The 21,772-nt window shown below is 41.6% G+C and overlaps 1 long non-coding RNA gene across 2 annotated transcripts in view; it reads right to left on the bottom strand.

The window, feature by feature from the left end:
• Window positions 1-936: 936 nt before the first annotated feature.
• Window positions 937-21,772, bottom strand: part of LOC134471610 (uncharacterized) — a 133,779-nt gene continuing 112,943 nt past the window's right edge. For both annotated transcript variants that reach the window (XR_010041097.1, XR_010041096.1), the window contains 2 exons: window positions 1,450-1,665; window positions 937-1,325 (listed from right to left, as the gene is read on the bottom strand). This is a non-coding gene — a long non-coding RNA (uncharacterized LOC134471610). The remainder of the gene's footprint in view (window positions 1,326-1,449; window positions 1,666-21,772) is intronic.

The raw sequence follows: 21,772 nt of genomic DNA, 5'->3' as shown, positions 1-21,772 counted from the left end.
ATTGCAGCCCTTCTGTCCATGTCTCCTGGCTTTTCCTGCCCCTCTGCTGGTCTCCTCCCCTGCCTCTGCCGTCTCTGGGCTCCCTCCACCTCCCTCTCCCTCTTCTTGCCCTTCTCACCCTGTTCCATCTTTTGCTCTTTCCCTTTTCTGGTCCTTCTTTGTCCTTTCCTTCCCACTTCCGGGTTTTCGCTTCTTATTCTTCCCTTCTTCTTTCTGCATCTCTCAGAATCACATGCAAAAATGGTTTGCTCCTGACTCCCTCCCCACATTCACACACAGAGAACAAACAAAGAGAATATCACCTGTAAGGATCAACCACCTCCTTCCCTTGGGCCCTTTTCTCTTAGGAAAAAAGGGGCGACCACATCTCAAAAATTGTCTGTCTGTGCCTCTGTCTGTCTGTCTGTCTCTGTCTCTGTCTCAGTTTGGCATCCTATTGCAAGTTAAGTATTTTTCCAAACACAGCAGTGCTGATGTGTACAAGGCTAATGATTTCAGCTAAAAGCAGCTTTCATCTGCAAGTCACCAACGTGCTCTGCTGCTTATTCCCCATCACTGTTCTATTTCTCCACCGCCCACCGCCAACACACTCTCTTACACACACTCAAACACACTTCCTTATTGCCATTCCTTTGAAGGAAAACTGCTCTGCACCCCAAGTTGCTGGCAGGGGTCTCCTCGCAGGTCCTCAGCAGAGGACTGCCGGACACCACTGTGTTTTTGGGCTTCTCTCCCGCGGCTCTGGACTCAGCGGTGCTACTGGCGAAGCTGACATGAGTCACACAGGTAAAGAGCCTGTGGATCAGAGAGCCCGAGTGACCTGACTAAGTTACAAAGACAGCCGGAGGTTGGGGCTCGAAGTGCCAAGGCCTGCCCCGTGGCACTGGAGGAAATTCTGTAGGTAATTTCTGCATCCCAAGACCTCTGACAAGTGGATGCATCATTGCACATGGTGTATTTCCCACTTCTCACAGAGAACAGCAATACTGAGAACTTTGTATCACTGTCACTGACCTCAAACCTCATTCTCATTCTCACACAATGTTCCGGATTCAGGCCAGGGTGCATTGCTGTCTCCATTTCCCTGACAGGTAACTGAGCCTTGAAAAAGTGAAGCAACTTTGCCCAGGGGCTCAGCCGGTTAGCAGAAGAGCAGACGGTGCAATCCTCAATCCCCTGGGTATCAAGATTTCAGTAGGAAACCGTGAGCAGGGGAGGTTTTCTGGGGGGATCATGCAGATAATCTTTTGAAATTCTAATCTTGCTTTGTAAGTTGCAGACCTTTGGCCACAGTTTCCACATTTGACACAGGGAGCTGATAATTCCTATAGGATTTAATACCAGAAAAGGAAAAGACGTTAGAAGTTAGACAGTCCTGAACAATAACAAAAGCAACCCCGCTGTAGACCCCGTAGGAGACACGGTTGTGTTGACCCATCACTTGCTTACCTTCCCACTGGTACAGATGCCTGATTCCCTAACTCCGATCTAAACAAAGCCAGCGCCAGCTTTGGCTAATGTGTGTGAACAGAAGTCATAAGCATCATTTCCTGGCCAAAGCACAGAATGGTTAGCGTGAGCTGCCTCTTCCTCGCTCTTCCTCTTCTCATGTGCTGGAAAGGCCTCATGCTCCAGATGACACACTGAAAGGACGACGGAGCCAACCTGCAGCGTAAACACAAAACCTCTGTGTGCAGGCCACTGATATTTGGGGGTTATATATTACTAACCCAACATACACCAGCTCATAGTCATCATTTTGGTGGCGTGGCTGTTATAGGAGTCTCTTATAATGACTCCAGGATATGCCCATAGTAGGCATTAACAAAAAGTTTATTGAATAGATAGATAAATAAATAAATAAATAATCAAATTGAGCTCTGGCTCTGCTTACGTCTCACTGCCCTATTCTGGACAATTTATTTTCCTCTCTAAAACTTCTATCCTTCATCTATAGAAAAAGATTATAAATGTTTTCCTTGCCTTCTTAGGGTATTTATGGTTTTAAAACTCCAGACCTTTTTGGAAGGCAACAATATTAGAAATTAAGGAGATGTGAGGGTCCTGGCATGTCATGTCCGAAACTTCTTTTGAGAGAACAATAATAAGAGCAAAAATGCTTTAGATAAATTGTGTTTCAGACTCAGTTCCTGCTTTCAGAACTTGCACAAGAAAAGGGAAATAGTAATGCACGGAACATGCATTCTTCACCCATGGCAGACACTACAAAGCAATCACCGTAATTCAAGCAGATATCTCCCATTGGTCAATATGAAAGTGAATAACACAATTGATTTGCCATCTTGGTTACAAAAGTAAAACAAACTTCCCAGTACGGGATACCCATGTTAACTGCCCCACTGACTCTGAAGGAAAACCTCAGCTTCTGCTTCCTACACAGACTCTGAGCAAAGTCCTTCCCACATGTGATCTCACCCAACCTACTATGAATTAGAGATTATTGCTCCCATTTTCAGATAACGAAGAACTGGAGCAGTTTACCTCAGTTCACCCCACTTGTTAGTGATCGAGTCCATATTTGGACTCTGGATCTCCAGAGGGCATGCTCTTGTCACCTTCCCATACTACCTTACCCAAACAGGAGTCTAAGCGGTCAGGCAAGGCTCACAGACATCACTGGGCCATTTCGATAGCTCTTGATGGAACTAAAACACAGTCATGCTTTTCCAGCAAAGATATTTCACTCCTACTGGATTCAGAGGGCTTTCCAGCTCTGTCATCCATCTACTGGGAAAGGCAGCACATATTATTTTGATGTTGAATTTGTGCCCACAAGCCCAGTGATGGACAAGCCATTTACACATCTCAGAAGTAAAACAGAGTCATTTCCAGCTTGGCTTAAGCTGTGGGCACAACCCCAGAGGCCCTGGCTCTGCTAATTCTCTCATCAGCTTAATAAGAGAACAATTATCAGAGTCAGGATACAAATTTAGCTCCAGACACTTCTTTGGGCACTCAGAGGATTTGTGACTTATGGCTTCATTTTAAAGAGGAGCAGATTGTTGACACAAACTCTGGGTAGTTCTCGTTTTTCTCGAGGAACTAAGCTGTCTGGGCCGCTGATGGTGAAATCATTAGGTCGTGGCTGATGTCCATAAGTGGCTAGAAAGCCCAGCAGCCTGGTTGCAGGAAGACCTTTCTATAATTAACCAGAGAGTTTGTTTGTTTAAGTCTGTCAATTACAGGCTCATTTAGATAGCATTCAAAATAAAAGAGGTGACCCAGGCACAACAGAAAAAAGCACAAGGATACTCTGTGTCCAAGCTTAACAGCACACTGTTTGCATATATGAGAGGCAAATAGACAGCAGCCATTAGGACAACTGTAAACGGAGACAAAAAATACAAATGTGACCAAAATGGACCATGCATATTTTATAGTGAAGCCAAATGATCAGGGTTTGAGTCTCAGCTTTGCCAAGTGTCAAATGAAACTTGTGCAATTGACCTCATCTCTGAAAACCTCAGTTTCCCCCTTGAAGAATCAATAGCAAGTGCCAGCTGACATCAATTACCTTAGTAGCTACCACGTCTCAAATACCCGTGTGCCAGGCTCGGTTCCAAGCACTTTGCTTACAATAGCTCACGTAGTTTTCTCAGTTACTCTCTGAAACAAGCACGAGTCTTATCTTCCATTATATAGGTGAGTAAACAGAGGCACAGAGAGCTCAGGGGACGAAGCAAAACCCAAGGTAACAGTGTGGGGTGAGAAGTGAGGATCTGAAGTCAGGTGACCTAGTCTCTTCTTGTGATGGAGAACCTGTCCGCTGGACTCCTTGAGACCTAATTAAGCGGAATCCAAATATTTTTCCCTCTCTGTTTCAAGTGTGTCTTTCTGATGAATTGTGCACATTTTTCTATCTGATATAAATAGGTTTCTGATTTTTCTCCCTCAGTGTCCCCTCCAAATATCAGTCAATACTTGAGAGAAAATAACTGTGTCTGGTTTATGGTGACAAGGTCAGGGCTCCTTCAGAGAATGCCTCCATTCTGGGCTGAGAAATCATGGCATTTATTTTAAGCCGAAACATTCTTATATTTAAAGCTTGTCATCAGGCTAAAGTTTGTTTATTGCATTCCATAATTATGATGAATGTATTTTAAATAGAAAAAGATTTAAAATTTAGGACAGCTGCAAAAAATATGGTGTCAATCACTGAGAATCAGCCCACATCTGGAGTTAGAACTTGGGTGGGAATGGCTTGTTTTGCATTTTTATGACCAGATGCATCCAGATTAGATGTACCTTATAAACTTCACCCAGACAACTGTCAGAGCCAATCAGCCTTAATTGAATGTGACATTTTCTCCACCAATCTGCCCTGAACCCAGGCCAAGAATCCCCCCATGTATCACGCATGGGTCCTGAGTGAGCTCTGTTAGCAGTGCATACAGGATCTGTCAAACACAGGCCAAATTAAATACTGGACTTCATTCCACAATGACTTCTAATTAGAGCAGAATGAGTGTTTGAATACCCCCCTTGGCCTTGTCACTTGGGGACACAATCAATAGGAAAGGGGAGCCAGAGTCTGCGGACGCTCCACTGCACACCGTGGTGTGTCTTGTGCACCAAGGACTTACTGGTGCCAGCAGTTGCACTGGCCATGTCACATACACCTTCCCTCTGGGTCCTTCCAGTGGCCCAGGGGAGACATATGACTCCCATCTGACAGGCCAGGGACCTGGGTTTCCAAGAGATGGATGGAGAGTCTGGCTCATGTTTGCAGGCTAGGAAATCTTCTCATCAGCAAGTTTCATTTGACTAATGGTGGTTCCCAAACTGCACTGAGTACATTCATACACAGGGCAGCACTTTTTGGGTTGTCGCAGTGACGGAGAGGGCATTACCAGTAATTGTGCCAGAGCAGGGCCAGGGACTTAGGAATGCTGAATCTCTTACAGTGTGAGGGAGGGAGCCATGGAGTAAAAAACTGACCCTTTGAAGTGCTAACTCAGTCTACCAGTTTGACCAACTCTTGACCTGCATTCAGATGGGCTGAAACCACAATGATGGTGTGTCCGGCTGGGGTGCGAGGCAATAGGCTTTGACAGTATGTTCTTATCTGAGGTCACCAAGATATCACATGTGGATGCACAAATGTCAAAGATTGCAGAGGAGAAGGGGAGAGCCCAAAGGAGGAAGGAGGGAGGAAGGTTTCACCTGTTGCTAGAAAATAACCAGTAAATGTCAGCCCTCACAATTGTTATCAAGATCATCACTGTTATTCTGGCAAATCAAAGCCTGGCTCAGTCACAGTTAAGTGTGAATGATAAAACCTTTGTAACCCAAAGTCTCTACTTCACAAGCTAGAGCCAAGGCCATCTCAGGAAGGTGTGACCAATCATAATAAAAATAATAATTATCTCTGGTGTTTCAGCTTTTATTCCACGAGCTGACATCTTAATCCCAAGTTCCTACAGGAGTTGTGTGATGTAACAGCAATTACTCTGCTCTTCGTGGAGATGAGGAAGCTAAGTCTCTGAGAAGTTGAGTAACAACTGAAAGTCACTCAGCTAGCAGGTGGCAGAGCCAAATTTTGAGTCTGATTCTATGAACTGGATTCATGGAAATCACTGGTGTTACATTTTTGATGTTAAAGGCAGAGCTTTGTCTAGGTGACCTAGGTGACAAAATGCAAGCCAAAGGTGTTGCTTTCTTTTTTTTTTTAAATCACCCCATGAACCGGCTTAACTGGGAATTTAAAATGAACAATTATGTAGTTTCTAAACTAGGGAAGGAGATCACAATCTTGGCAAGAGCAAGCAGAGAGGGAAATCTTTGCTCACCGGCTGCACGCCTGGTTTTAACAAGTACCATCATTTGTACCCAGTTCTGGGAGCAAAGAGATTTCTACAAGTTAGAGGCCTGGGATGAAGGGACGTTGCTGATCTGGTTACAACAAATTCTATTAACTAAAAAAAATTCTATCTGACAGAGGTTTTCATCAGTCTCCTGCCCAACTGGAAGACTCTTTCCTTAAGAGCACTGGTTTGGGATGTTTCTTTTGTGAAAGAAAAATGAAATTAACAAACACTTCTATGTTAAAGCTTTCCCACACAGAGGCTGCAGACTCCGATGCCTCCAGGAACTGAAGGCAGTCAGTGTATGTAGAGTCATAGGGCGGGGAAAAGACTGTGGGCTGAGGAGCCCATGCTGGGGCCAGCTGCAAATGAGTTCCAGCCAATTATTTCATGGTGACATTAGATTGGCACTTTTTTTTTTTTTTTTTTTTTTTTTTTTTTTTTTTTTTGCCTTTTTAAGAGAATATGGGATTTTGGTGTAAAGTCTCCTGGCAGTAAAAAGTTGATAAATTCAAATTTAAAAAAATTTTTGCAGGCCAAACTAAAAATGCCTATGTCCTAAAGTAGTCTTTGAGCTGTTGGATTATGATACTTTATACCCCACACCTCCTTGACCCTCTTAATAGCTACATAGTCGGCCATGTTGGTCCTCACTTAGTACTGGAAGAAATGTGCTCAGCGTGGGCAACTACTGTAGTCAAAACCCTAGGCTCTCTTTGGAACACAGAGGCCTGCTATGGATGCCAAAGACTTTCCTCCAAAGTATCTGAAATCTGTGACACATCAGCTAAAACCTAACCAGCCAGACTAGTATTTGCTCTTTAAAAATCAGTCTTTGTTAGTTAACTTTCCATCACTGTGACAAAATGCCTGGAATAAGAAGCTCAGAAACAGAAAAGGTTTATATTGGCACACAATTTTGAAGTTCTCCATCCAAGGTTGCTTGGCTCCATTGCTTTGGCCCCATGGTGGCACAGTGTATCATGGTGGGAGCCTGTGGTAGAGGAGGCATGTTTACCTCACAGTGGCTGAGAAGCAGACAAAGGAAAGAAACATCCAAGATCACAATAACTCCCTGAAAGGCAACTTTCGTCTGCTAAACTCCATCTCCTAAAGACACCACCACCTCTGGATAGAGCTACAGAGACCAAGCCTTTAACATATGGACCTTTGAGGGACATAGCATTTCCTTAAATAGTACAGTCCTCACCACATTTCTGTGCATCTCAAATCTCTCTCTGTTGTTGCTTTGTAAGAATTCAGGCTTCAGATTAAGGCCAACCTGGATAACCCAGGATGATCTCAGCTCAGCTCAGCTCATCTCCATTAATTACAACTGTAAAGTCCCATTGGCACATCTCTGTGGGGCAGAACCATCCAATCCATCACATATTCCTTCTCCATGCATCTGCTTTTTAAATTTGAATTTGCTTTTAAATCCAGGAACCCAAATCTGTCTTATGATGTTAGCATCCCAGTATACGTAGCCCGCCAGGATGCTGGGTACCCCAGCAGAGGGAACTCCCTGTTCTGATGAACAGCACAGGTCCCTTCAATACTGTTGGTTGTCTGGAATGGATGATGGCATGAAATGATGGTATCTTCTGTGAGTTTCCCAGGAAAAACCGTCTTCCAGAATCCTAAAGAGAAAGTCACTCACTACGGCATTGGTGCAGGGGGCGAGCGGTTACCAGCAAGCAGCACAGGCTGTCCAAGCTATGTCACTCAGCACAGGGAAGTGCTTGAAAAACTAAGTCACCTGCTCATGTGTCCTAGTCTCAATGCCATCTGCCCAAACAGTACTGGAACAGCTCCAAAGTTTTATCTGTGAAAATTGCACACACGTAATCTTGGGATGATAGGAAAGATTTCTTCTAGTTTCCTTCCTGTCCAAACATCAGAATGGCCATGATTTTGTTTTGTTTTGCTTTGCTTTGCTTGTTTGGGCTTTCTGCCGTTTTTCAATGCCAGGGTAATACAGTAATGAGCCCCTCCCCCCTTTAAGCTGTTCCGTGCACCCTCTTCCTAATTGAAGAAATGGTGCATTACAACCAACAAACCAAAGAGAAAACTGTATTTTTAAAGTAGCAGCTTTTTAAACTAGGAGAGTGCACAGGAAGAGACAAGCCTCTAGGAACTGGGCTGTAAAAGAAGAGAACTGGGGTGGGGTAAGATTAGGAGTGAAGTCCCTTTGTTGGCACCTTCTGAATTTGGATGGAGAGAAAGCAGAGGAAGTTAAACTGAAAAAATGTCCATCCTTATTCTCTGCAAAGTATGCTCATGGCTTTCTCTTATGTACCTCTAAGCAGATCCCATAGGAGTGGCTTGGCCTGGAGAAAGCACTGAGGTCAGACCCAAGGCTGACCTCCCAGTGACTCTGCTCCTAAGCTGTGTGACCTCAGGCAAAGGACTGGCTTCTCTGAGCCCCAGTGTCCTCAACTATGAAATGAGGGCAATAGCTATGCCTGTGTTACATCTTCAAGGGTCATTTTATTCCATTTCTTAAGCTGGGAAATGGACTGTTACTGCTTGGAAAGGATTTCACCTTCTAAAGGGAATCGCTGCATAATCCATGAACTTGACCTTACATTTGAAATGCCTGTAGTTTCTCAGGAGAACTGTTATGTGCACATGAGGAGATCTCCCATGTCCACACAGGACTTTCTTCTGCACCAAAGCCTCAGGTTATTTATCTGTGGGGTTGCGGTGACTGTGCACCCTCTGAATTAGATGGAGATTAACTGAAAGCATGGGTGGGCTAGCTGTTCAGGCACTTGTGTTAGCAAGAAGAAGCAAGAAACAAAAGCCTGGGTTGGGCAGTTCGAGGCCAACCTGCCCTACATAGTGAGACCCTGGCAAAAACAAAACAAAGCAATCCAAACTCAAATTCCAGGATGGCTTCTTATGCCCTTTCTGTACATTCTTGTACAAGAGGAAGTCCAGAAGCAGGAGGCTGCAAAGTGGGCTGGATCAGGTTCCAGGCTGTCATATATGAGCAAGTTCCTCCATCTCTCCACTCTGCCATCTACAGCCTGGCTTAACTTCTAAGATGCAAACAAGATGGCACCAGAAGTCCCAGGGACCACAGGCAAACAGAGTAATGCCAAGCAGGGACAGAACACTTCCCTGCAGGCAGGGAAAACTGATGCCTAACAGCAGGCATCCCTTGCATCTACTACCCACCGGAGTTCAGGTATCTGACCATGCTCGCCCAGTGATTATCAAGGAACAAAGGACCAGCCTGGGATGGGCAGAAGTCAACTCCCACCACCAGGCATCCAAATTGAGGTTCTCTTGAGGAGGAGAAAGTAGGTATTTCAGTTGGGTTTTCCCAGAAGCAGAGCTTTACCTTGAACTCCCTTATTTGAAAACACAAGCAGAAGAATGAGGAAGCAGAGCAGAGAGTCAAGATCCCCCGTGAAGGGTGCTTTATCCAGACAGCTGCCCCTATAGCTGAGTGACTGGGAGTCAATGTGGAACATGCTCAAGAGGTGTCTCAGCCAGGGCCAAAGAAGCCAAGGTAATTCTCCAAGGTATCCTTTCATCACAGGGCCAGGGTTCTTCCTTCTGATAACATTAACTAGCACATGAACCTTGCTCTGAGTTCAAGTCAAATGAGTTTTAATTAAAAAAAAAAATAAAACCCTTTGGCTATTAATGACAGGTGTCTGCAAAGGGAGGTGAGTGCCCGGGGCAGTGAGAAGGCCACCAACAGAATCTGGAGCCTGACGGGCAGCCAGCAGTGAGAGCTCTTCTCTGTAAAAGAACAGAGTTGATCTTCTCAACATGGCCTGAAGTGGGCAGCTCCCCTTGACATGAGCCACAAGATGTCCAGCACATGTTTGTCACTTGGATAAGAGAATTTTTTTTCTGAATGCTTCATAGTCATAATAGCTCCTTTCATCACTTGCAACTTATGAGTCTTCCAGATCATTCCCATCTGTGCCTTTGTTCATCTCCCCTGGAAACCTTGTTGGAATCATTGGGATTCTCATGCAACAAGAACAAAAACCACAAAAGCAACAATAATGGGAACAGTGCAGCTACCACTTTTAGCAGGAATTATGTTTTATATGTGTTATCTGATTTGGTCCTTAAAGCAAATCTGTGAGAAGGATAATAGTCTCCCTACTTTATGAAATGGAAATTAAGGAACACAGAAGAGCATGGCTTTACTAAAATCACCAACTGACTCCAGAGGAGAATTCCAACTCAGAGAACTAGGGTCTGATACAAGGTGGTAGGTACTATCTCCTTTAAATATTCTTTTTAACAAACAGAGAATAATGTTCCCGGGGGCATGGAAGAAGTGAGCTGGGGCACAGTTCTGGGTTTTTCTCCTGGGTTGTTTGCTGCTGTGTCACCAGGACAAACACTAGGTTCAGTAAAAGTTGGTTGAATGAAAGAATGTTTCCACAAATTTTATGAGATCTCTTCCTCCATTTTACAGACAAGGAAATGCATGTGGATAAGGGTCCAAATGCAAGGGCACTGTGAAGAAGCTAGAATTCAAACCAAGGCCTCTCTGACCTCAAGCTCTTTTCCACCACATTGTGGGGTCTGTGGTCAGCCCCTGGCTGTTGAGAGCAGAACCGCAGTAACTGGCTGCCTTTGATATGGTGGCTAAGAGCCGAGTCCCTGGCTCTGGTCACTGCACTGTCCCTGCTCACTGCTGATCATAAAGGCCCAGGGATAGAAATGTGGGGCCCTACACTGCCCAAGCACAGCAGCAGGAGCCACATAACGAGCCACATAGGTAACTTAATTTTCTAGTGTCTCGGTTACTTTTCTCATTATCCCGACAAAATATCCAACACCCACAAGTTAAAGGAAAAAAGACTTAATTCAGTTCCCATGTGTACAGAATTCAGTCCATAGGTGGCTGGCTCCGAGGCAGGGTGGCATGGAAAGGAGCATCGCAGAGGAGAAATCGTCTATGGCAAGCAGGCACGAGACGGGGAAGCAGCAGCAGCAGCAGCAGCAGCAGCAGCAGCAGCAGCCTGCCTTCCCTCTCTCCATTTTTATTCTGTCCAGGCTGCAAACCTTTTGATTTATGCCACCCACATCCAGGATTGGGTTTCTATTATCCACATCCTTAATCTCAGGATCACACCCTTAATTCACATTCACACATCCCAATCTAGCCACCTTCAAAACTCCCCCACCCCATAACCACAGGAGGGTTTGGGGGAAAAATGTTCTTTAGGATCATCATTCTCTGGATGACTATATAAAAGCCGAAATATCTAGTATCCACAGAAACATACAGAAAATATAAGTAAAGTTAATTCTATTTCTATTTTTGCTTAACCTAATACATATTCAGTATAATTTCAGTTTATAATCAATATAAGACATCATAACTGAGATATTTCCCTGTCTTCCTTTCTATCTTCCTTCTTTTCTCTTTTTCTTATTTTCTGTTTCTCTTGTTTTCCTTCTTGCATTTCTACTTATTTGTGTGTACCAAAGATTGGAGTCCAGAACATGCTTTCTACTTATGGCACATTTCAGTTTGGAGTATCCATATTTCCAGTGTTTTTCATATGACTAGCAGCTACCATATTGGATTTTCACAGAAAAATCTTACTCATCTCCGTTTCCTCTTCTTCACCTCCTATACATGTATCTGGAGTCCCCATACACACATGCTTGAGAGGGAGTGAGAGTGAGAGAGAGAAAGAGAAAGAGAGAGAAGCAAGGTGATTTCAAGGTCATGTTTTACATTAATGAAACCCAGTGTCTACTTCAGTGAGGAAACAAGAATCCTTATAAAGTAGTTACTATGGTTGAAGGAGCTCCCACGCCTGCCCCAGCAGGTATGACATAACTAATCCCCAATCCAACAGTGTTAAGAGGTAGGACCTTTACGAGCTGATTGGGCCATGAATGAATGACTGAAAATTGTGAAAGGGCTTGAGGCTGGAAGTTCTTTCCTTGTTCTCTCTTGTCCTCTCTGCTCCTCGACCACAGAATGAGACAGCAAGAAGATCCTCAGCAGATGTGACCCCTCCATCTGGAATTTCCCAGTATCCAGAACCATGAACCAATAGCCTTCTATTGTTTTTAATTACACTGTCTATAGTATTCCACTAGAGCAGCACAAAATGGAGAAGGCACTCATGATGAAATGTAAAAGGATACTCTTGATGAAATGTACCAATTTGAGTGCATACACTTTTTGCACCAATTTGAATTCTAGGTTTCCATCCTTAGCTTATAGCCAAGAAAGCATGTAGAGATTTTACAAAATATTTATCAAAGGGTTTGCATTGGCTTCTTACTATTGCTATAACACATTGCCAGCAACCTACTGGCTTAAAGCATCACAAATTTATTATCTTATAGTGCTGGAGGTTAGTAGGCTCAAATGGTTCTCATCAACTAAACTCCAGGAGCCAGGAGCTGCATTCTGAAGGAGACTCTCTTTATCTAGCTCTGGAAACTGCCTTCATTCTTTGCACTGAGTCCCCTTTAACCAGCAATATCATCTCTTCAACCTCTGCTCCTTGTCTTCACATATCCTTCCCTGACTACCTTGTCACCTTTTCCCTTACAAGAACACTTATGATTGCACTAGTCATAACTACATAATTCACAATAATCCCCAACTTAAATGAACTTAATCAATATGACCTATCTTCTTCACTATGAAGGGTGACATAGTCACAGGTTGTGGGATTAGGGAATGGACGTCTTTAGAGCACCATTATTTTACCTAGCAGTGGATTTTTGTTGTTATCATTGTTGTTGTTGTTTTAAAGAAAAGAACATAAATAATCCTTCAACCATAGTAATTAGCATCAAGCCTGGGGTTTCATGAAGTTTTCCTAGACGTGATGCCAGAAGCATGAGCCATAAAAGAGAAAAAAATCAACAAGTTAGGCCTTATAAAAAGTGAAACCTTTTGTTTTGTGAAAGGCCCATTAAAAAGATGAAAAGACAAGCTGTAGTGTAGAAGAGACTATCTGCAAACCACAGATCTATCAATGCGTATTGTGTGTGTGCACACGCGCACACCCAACGGTAAGATCACAAAGAGTCCTATAAGACAACAGGGCAGGCTGCTGGGGAGACTGCTGGAGTGGATTCTGGGAAGACGGTGGAGCAGTAAGCAGTGAGAAAACAGCTTCCCTGAGAGTCACCGTCCAGACGCTGGAATACAGCATCGTGAGGAAGACAAGAAGGAAGGAAGTGGGTCCTCTTGGCCTGGGAAGAATCTGAAGTGACAATTGAAGCCCACAGAGAGAGTAAAAAGAAAAACTTTAATGAAGAAGAAGGTGGTAGTTGGTTGTGCCTTTGCCTGGAGCCAAACTCCCTGCATGAGAGGAGCTGTTGGAACCTGGGGACGCATGGTCATGGTGATGATGATGGCTGGTGACCCAACAGGCCTCTGCAGAGAGACATGGCAGTGGAGGGGAGCAGCAGACATGGAGGACTGCACTGGCTGGCGGTAAGTGCAGAGGACTCAGTTCTCCTACAGGAGAGAGAGACTGGCTGGGAGCCATGTTGGAGCTGGGCTGGATAAGCCCAGAAGCAGAACTGCTGCGGGCTTCCTCCAGCAGCTCGTAGCTGGATGTAGACCCGTGGAAACCGCTTGGACTGTCGCAAGTCCAGTGAGTCTGGTCTCAGGGCAGGCCTGCTAAGGTTGTCTAATACTCCACCATAAAGCAATGGCCGGCTTGCTGGGATACAGTGGCATGATTCGGGACTCTGTCTGCACAAGCTGTCAGCTAGTGAACCCAGAGAATCCTGGAAGTGGTTTGTTCGTTTGTTTTGTTCAGCTTATTTTTTATTTCTCTTTCTCTTTGATTTTTTTTTCTTTGAGGGTGACAGTGGTTCCTAACCTCTTGTGGGTGTGGTTCTGTTCTGTTCTACCTTTTATCTCTCCCTCTTCTCCTTTCCTTCAGTCTTCTGCACCAGTTTCCTCAAGTTGGTTGGATCTATCTTTGTCCTCCAACCTTACTTGTAATCTCTTCCTCTTGTTCCATTTCTCTATTTTCCCCTTCATCCATTTTAAATTTTAACCACTGAGGGCAAATTGGCACAATACAGACATATATTGCACATAATTATCTGGTTTGTTTTATATTTTGTTACATAATCACAAATCTAGTTTGTACAGTTAAAATTTGCAAACTAAGGTTTAGCTCAGTTTGTTGTTTTATAGGCTGTGTTTGATGCTATGGATACCACTATGGCCACAATTGACATAACTGTTCTAAATAGCTGTTAACTCTGATAATCCATGACTGAGATTAACTAAGGACCACAGAAAGTACTGTGGCACTGGGCCAAAGAACCAGATATTAAGCCAAACAACCAACAACATCTCATCTCCAACAAACTGAAGAGGTAAGATCTTCCAACAGACTCAAAACCCAAAAACCAGCTACAACTGAAAGACCCCTGAGAGAAGTAATCATTACCTCAGTGTCCTAAAAGCAACCCACCATAGGCAATTTATGAGCATCACCCCAGGAATTAAACTAAAAAAGAAAAGAAATGAGAGATACTTAAACAAGATGCAACCCCAAACATCCAGTTCACCAAAGGTAAACCCAAGGGGCAGTGAGGTGGGACTTTGCAAACCACCCCCCCAACCAGGTCTCTCTGAAGTAGTAACAACAAAGCAATTGAATGAAGCTCTAGAAAAAATGAAGTCAGAAATAATCTCCCAGATAACTATAGAGAGTACCAAAATACACACCATGCTTTGTGATAGGGCAGACACAAACAAAAAAAAAAAAAAAATAGATGAGCATAAGAAAATTATGAAAGCACAGCATAGGAAACAAATGGAATCCATAAAGCAGATTCAAGCAGATATCCCAGAGAATAAAAACTCCACTGAAACTATTTGAAGCGGATTAGGCCAGTGTGAGGACAGGATCTCAGAAACTGAAAGCAGGCTTGCAGTTAGCAACCAGGAAAAGAAAGATTTCTCAAAAATAGCAAGGGACCATGAGAAATCAATCCAACAGCTTATAGATGAGACAAAGAAGAATAATTTAAGATTAATTGGAGTCAATGAAGAAGCAGGAGATACCACAAGTGACATTAAAAACATATTCATGGACATCATGACAGAAAACTTTCCTGGTAGAGAAAAAGAATTTGACACGCAAATAAGTAAGGCGTACAGAACTCCAATTAGCAATGATCAAACAAAAATCTACATTTGGGCATATTATAGTCAAGATTCCAGAAGTCAACACAAGAACAGAATCTTAAAGGCTGTTAGGGAAAAGAAACAAATCACTTATAAAGGAAAGTCCATCATAATCACAGCTGACCTCTCAGCACAAACTCTCAAGTCAAGGAGAGCTTGGAGGGAAGTACTCCAAGTTCTAAAGGAAAACAACTTTCAACCCAGATTGTTGTACCTTGCAAAAACTATCTTTCAAAATTGATGGAGAAATAAGACGTTTCCATGACAAAGAGCATCTGAGGAAATTTATGACCACCAAACCAGCACTCCAAAGTGTCCTGAAGGACATTCTAGAAAGAGATAATAAGGACTACAGCTCCATGAACCCCAACAGAAGGAATTCACCAGTAAAAGCAAGCAATTGGAGGAAAGGAAATGAAAATGGGTGGTGGTGGGGGGACAACAGGCATAACATGACAAGGACAAGTCAATAGATACCAGTTTTAATCATCAACGTTAATGGTCTCAATTCACCAGTCAAAAGACACAGACTGGAAGAATGGATCATGAAGCAAGATCCAACAATATGCTGTATATTAGAAACACATTTAATTCAAAAAGAAATTCGTAGAATGAAAGTCAAAGGATGGAAACCAATACTCCGTGCAACAGGAATCCAGAAAAAAAGCAGGGGTAGCTATTCTATTTTCAGACAAAGTGAATTTTGAGCCAAGACTGATTAACAGAGATAAAGAAGATCACAACATCCTTGTAAATTGAACAATTCAAGAGGAAGAAATAACAATCATAAATATATATGCAACAAATGCCAGTGTACCCAGCTATATAAAATAATTAGTAATGGACGTGAAAAATCAAATAAGCCCTAATATAATTGTATTGGGAGACCTTAATACCCCACTGTCACAAAAAGACAGATCAACTAGACAAAGAAGTCAGTAATGAAATATTAGAACTAAATCACACTTTTGAGCAAATGGACTTAGTAGATGTCTATAGAGTGTTCCACCCCACATCAGAATATACATTCTTCTCAGCTGCACACAAACATTCTCCAAAATAGACCACATACTGGCTCATAGAACATGCTTCAGTAAATGTAAAGGAATTGAAATTGTCCCATGCATACTATCAGAACACAGTGCAATGAAATTGGAAATCCATGCCAAAGGCAACCACAAGAACTCCATAAGTGCATAGAAATCAAATAGCACTCTAATGAATGAGTGGATCACAGATGAAATTAAAGAAGAAATTAAACAGTTTTTACAGTACAGGGAAAATGACAATACAACAGAGCAGAACTTAATGAAAGCAGCTTAAAGAGGGAAATTTATAGCAGTAAATGCTCATATCAGGAAAACAGAGAAAGCGCATATAAACAACTTAATGTTGAACCTCAAAATTCTAGAAAAAGAAGAGCAGGCTAAGCCAAAAGCTCACACAAGGGAGGAAATTATAAAGATAAGAGCAGAAATTAACACACTGGAGACCAAAAAACAATACAAAGAATCAATGAATCACAGAGTTGGTCCTTTGAAAGATTAAATAAAATTGACAAACACTTAGCCAACCTTATCAAAAAAAAAAAGGGAAGAAAGGACTCAAATCCACACAATTAGGAATGAAAAGAGTGAAATCACAACAGACCCTGCAGAAATCCAGAAAATCATCTACACCTATTTTGAAAACTTGTGTTCTAATAAGTTGGAAAATACAGAAGAAATGAACAGAGTCTTAGATACATATGAATTACCAAAGCTGAATCAAGAAGATATAAAAATGCTGAATAACCCAATATTGATAAATGAAATTGAAGATGTAATTAAAAAACCTATCAATAAAGAAAAGCCCAGACCTCGATGGATTCAGTGCCGAATTCTACAAGAAATTTAGTGAAGACCTAACACCACTGCTTCTCAAACTCTTTAATGAAATTGAAAGAGAAGCAGTACTCTCAAATTCATTCCTGGAAGCAAGCATTACAAAACCAGAGAAGGACCCAACTAAGAAAGAAAATTACAGGCCAGTTTCCCTAATGAACATCAGTGCAAAAATTCTCAATAAGATACTGGCAAACAGACTGAAGAAGCAAATCATCAAAAGGATGTACACCATGATCAAGTGGAATTTATCCTGGGGATGCAGGAATAGTTCAACACACATAAATCCATAAATGTAATGCGCCATATTAACAGAGCCAAGGACAAAAATCACGTGATCATCTCAATAGATGCAGAAAAGCTTTTGACAAAGTCTAGAACCTTATTCATGATAAAAACTCTACAGAAAATTGGAATAGATGGTCTTTATCTCAATCTGATAAAGGCCATCTATGGCAAACCAACAGCTAACGTCATACTAAATGAACAAAAACTGAAAGCTTTCACTCTAAAATCAGAAACAAGACAAGACTGTCCACTGTCTCCATTCTCATTCAAGATAGTCTTCAAAATGTTAGCAGGAGCAATTAGACAAGAGAAAGAAATAAAATGAATAAAGATAGGAAAGGAGTAAGTTAAACTTTCATTATTTGCTGATGACATGATACTTTATACAGAAAACCCCAAAAACTCCACCAAAAGACTTTTAGACTTAATAAGCAAATTCAGTAATGTAGCTGGTTACAAAGTCAGTGCTCACAAATTATTAGCCTTCTTGTACCTGAATAACAAACTCACCGAGAGAGAAATTAGGGAAGCAATACCTTTTAAAATAGCATCAAAAAAATGAAATACCTAGGAGTCAATCTAACAAAAGATGTAAAAGACCTTTACATTGGAAACTACAGTACTCTGAAAAAGGAAATTGAAGAGGATATTAGAAGATGGAGAAAGATCCCATGCTCTTGGATAGGAAAAACCAATATAGTGAAAATGGCCATACTTCCAAAACTGTTTTACAGATTCAGTGCAATCCCAATCAAAATTTCAATAGCATAATCTCACAGAATTAGAGAAAACAATCCTAAAATTCATATGGAACCAGAAGTGAACTATAATAGCAAAGGCAATCCTGGGCAACAAAGACAAGACAGGGGACATCACAATTGCTGGCTTGAAATTATACTATAAAGCTTATATGATTAAAAAAAAGTGCGATACCAGCAAAAAATTAGAAGATCAGTTGAATAGATTAGAAGATGCAGAAACAACTGCAGACACACTAAGCCACCTTATCTTTCACAAAGGTTCCAAACACATTCACTAGAAGAAAGTCTCTTTATAATAAATGGCGCTGGAAAAATTGGCTCTACACATGTCAAAGATTAAAACTGGACCCATATCTTTCATCACTAAGCTAAAATCAGAATGGATCAAAGATCTTAATATTAAAGTAGAAACATTAAATCTGCTGGAAGATAAAGTAAGTAAAACCCTTAAAGACATTGGTGTAGGCAAAAACTTTATGAACAAAACCCAGGTTGCACAGGAACTATCACAAAGAATCAACAACTAGGATCTCATCCTACTGAAAAGCTTTTACACAGCAAGAGAAACCATCAACAGTGAAGAGACAACTCACAATGTGGGAGACAATGTTTGTCAGCTACTCCTCAGACAAAGAAATACTACTGAGAAACTAGAAAGTACTAAAAAAAAAAAAAAATCAGTCATCCCAGATTTAAAGACTCAATCCAAAAGTGGGCATCTGAGATGAATACACACTTCTCAGATGAAGAAATAAAAACAGCAAATAAATATGTGAAAAATGCTCACCATCACTGGTCATTTGAAAGATGCAAATTAAAACAATACTGAGATTCCACCTGTATCAAGACATCAACCAATAACAAATGCAGGAAGGGCTGTGGAGAAAACGGAACTCTTCTTCAGTGTTGGTGGGAATGCAGACTGGTGCAACCACTGTGTGGAGATTCTTCAAAAAACTAGGACTGGAGGTCCCATTCATCCCAGCTATCCCCCCTCTGGATATCTTCCCCAAAGAATTAAAAACATCGTACCACAGTGATATATGTGCACCATGTTTATAGCAGCTCAGTTAATGATAGCCAGATCTTGGAAACAACCTAAATGCCCATCGATTGAGGGATGCATAAAAAAGATGTGGCATTTTTATACAATGGAGCACTACTCAGCCATCAAGAATGATAAACTGGACATTTTTATAGGTAAATGGAGGCACCTTGAGAACACTCCTTAGTGAAATAAATAAGACAGATGTGTAAACATCATTTTGTTCCATTAGTGTGACAAGCTGAAAGAATAAGTGTATTTATGTGTGTACATATATGCATATAAAATAGTTAACAAAGTTATACTACTGATTTCTCTGAGTTCGCTGAAGAGAAAGATTTGTACTGGTATTGTTTGGACAATTGAAGGCAAATGTCTGGTGCTCTGGGTGACTGATCTGGGGATGACAATGCACAATGTATGTACCATTGTTACCCCCAATTGATGTGCTTTGAAATTTTATTGTAGTTTTCTTCTTTTTTTTCTTTGTATGTTTGAATAAAATGGATAACAAAATAAAATTAAAAAGCGAAGAAAAAAAAGAAAAAGAAAATAGGCAAACCAAAAAAAAATTTTTTTACCACAAGTGGGAAATAACTCATAGGAAGATGCTCACCATCATCAGCCATCAGGGAATGAAATTTAGGACTCTGAGCTCTTGCTACACATCTGGTAGAACGGGAAAATGAAAAATGGAAATAATCTCAGGTTAGCAAGTTTTCTATTACTGTGACAAAATACATGAAATAACCAGATTTAGAAAAAGAAATGCTGATTTTGTCTTGTGATTGCAGAAGTTGTACTAATCTGTGGTCCCCTGGCTCTTTGCTTTTGGCCCTGTGGCAGCACGGTAGGTTATGGTAGGAGACCATGGTGAGGGCGACTGCTCACTTCACGGTGGCTGAGAAACAACAAGAGATAAAGCTGGAGCCCCAATATCCTCTCCAGTGACCTAACTTCCCTCTCTGTGGTCCCAGCTCTTAAATGGCACAACAGTGCCACAGGCAGAGCAACTGTCCATATCACAGCAAACGCTAAATTCTGGTGCGTTCACAGAGAAGCTGGATCTCACATGCATTGCTGGTGGAAACATAACAGTATAAAACTCTGAAAAAGTTTCACAGTCTCTTAAAAAATGAAACATATATTTACCAAACAATCTAAAAACTGTATTCTAGATGTTTATTCCAGGTAAATAAAATATATGTCCACAGAAAACCTCTACATGTTTATTCATAGAATTTTTATTTATAATAATAAAAAATTGGAAACCAGCAGTAATGCTTTGCAATAAAAAGGAAAGAGCAATTGATATACAGCGTGGATAAACCTCAAGGTCATTGTGCTGATGAAATGTACATATGATTTTCACAAAATATGTATGATAGTTATATAGTTATATGATAGTTATATCACATATATAATACATAACATTCTCAAAGTGGAAAGTATGCAGAGAATAGGTTAGTGGTAGCCAGGGATTAGGGAAAAGAGGATAAAAAATATATGGGCATGAGTACAAAGGTATAGCAAGAGGGAAATCTTAGGGGAGAGGACATCGTTCTGGATCCTGACTGTGGTGTTGGTTACACAAATCTACACACGAGATAAAATATCTACATACTGTGCCAATCAGTATCAATATTCTGATTTTAATATTGACAGTAGTAGAAAAGCTGTAACCATTCCCCCCAAAACTGTGAATGAGCTACACAGAAACCACTGTACTATCTTTTCAACTTGCTATGAATCTATAATTCTTTCTAAACTTAAAGAAAAGGAGACAGAAATAACCTAATAATCCAATGATAGGGGACTGGCTATAAGAACTGTGCTATATTCATACAGTAAAAGTATTTGACTCCATTTAGAATAATCAAGAAAGACCACATAAGTAGACAAAGAAAGTGAGACTAGCCAACACTGTGTCCTGTAAGATGCCCCTGCTGCACCAGGTTTGGGTGCACAGCTGATGTGTAAAAGTCCGGCAGGATATACCAAAATGTTAGCAGCGTTTATCTCCGGGTGACATTTGAACATTTCAGTAATGCCCAATTTTTTTAATGATGCACATGTTATTCTGATAGTCAAGAAGAAAATATTTTTTCTAATTTGGCCAAAATCAAATCAAACTCAAACTGTGTGTCCTAAGAAGACAGCAAAGGGGCAGCGAATTGTGTCACCAGGGCATCTTCCTGTCCAGTACACAGCTCCATGCCCAGGTGCAAAGGGGAGGTCTAGAGACAAACTCTCCTCCCAGGGGGAGGCACAGGAAATGTGTGCTTTGCTTTCCAGCAGGAACGGAACGAAAGGAGACGGAGTGATCCAGACCACCGACTGCAGCAAGCTGAGGGTAAGACAGCACCTGGTACATTACAACTCCACGAAAACATGTGTGCGCACCAGGAGGGTTGCATTAGGAAAGAAAGCGGTTGTTAAATCTGGTTGAAGAAATAAGCTATGGCGCAACCCCCAACCCCCAATATTCTTTAGTTTTTGTTCTATCATCATTTGAGAAGCACCTGCCTTTGCACTTGCAGCTACAAGCCCTAAGTGTGTTTGGGCTGTGTTTCTATCTGGGATCAGGTCAGCCACAGCTCTGAACAAATCATCCTAAAGCCTCTGCTGGGGATGAAGGGGCAGGAATTTGTGTGAGGGTTGGCATGGCAATTAAGACTTACATACATGATTCAGATGGTCACCATTGTTAATATTCCTTCTATTTTTAAGCATTTATTGTGCTCCAGGCACTGTAGCAGCTGCTCCATGGAACTGTCTCTAAAGTTCATGTGGTTTCA

Source organism: Cavia porcellus, unplaced genomic scaffold (genome assembly GCF_034190915.1).
Source record: "Cavia porcellus strain 051 isolate PalLab524CR breed Dunkin Hartley unplaced genomic scaffold, mCavPor4.1 scaffold_19, whole genome shotgun sequence".
In the NCBI taxonomy this organism is placed as follows: domain Eukaryota; kingdom Metazoa; phylum Chordata; class Mammalia; order Rodentia; family Caviidae; genus Cavia; species Cavia porcellus.
Note: the sequence above shows the minus strand (reverse complement) of the source record. Positions and strands in the feature narration are given on the sequence as shown.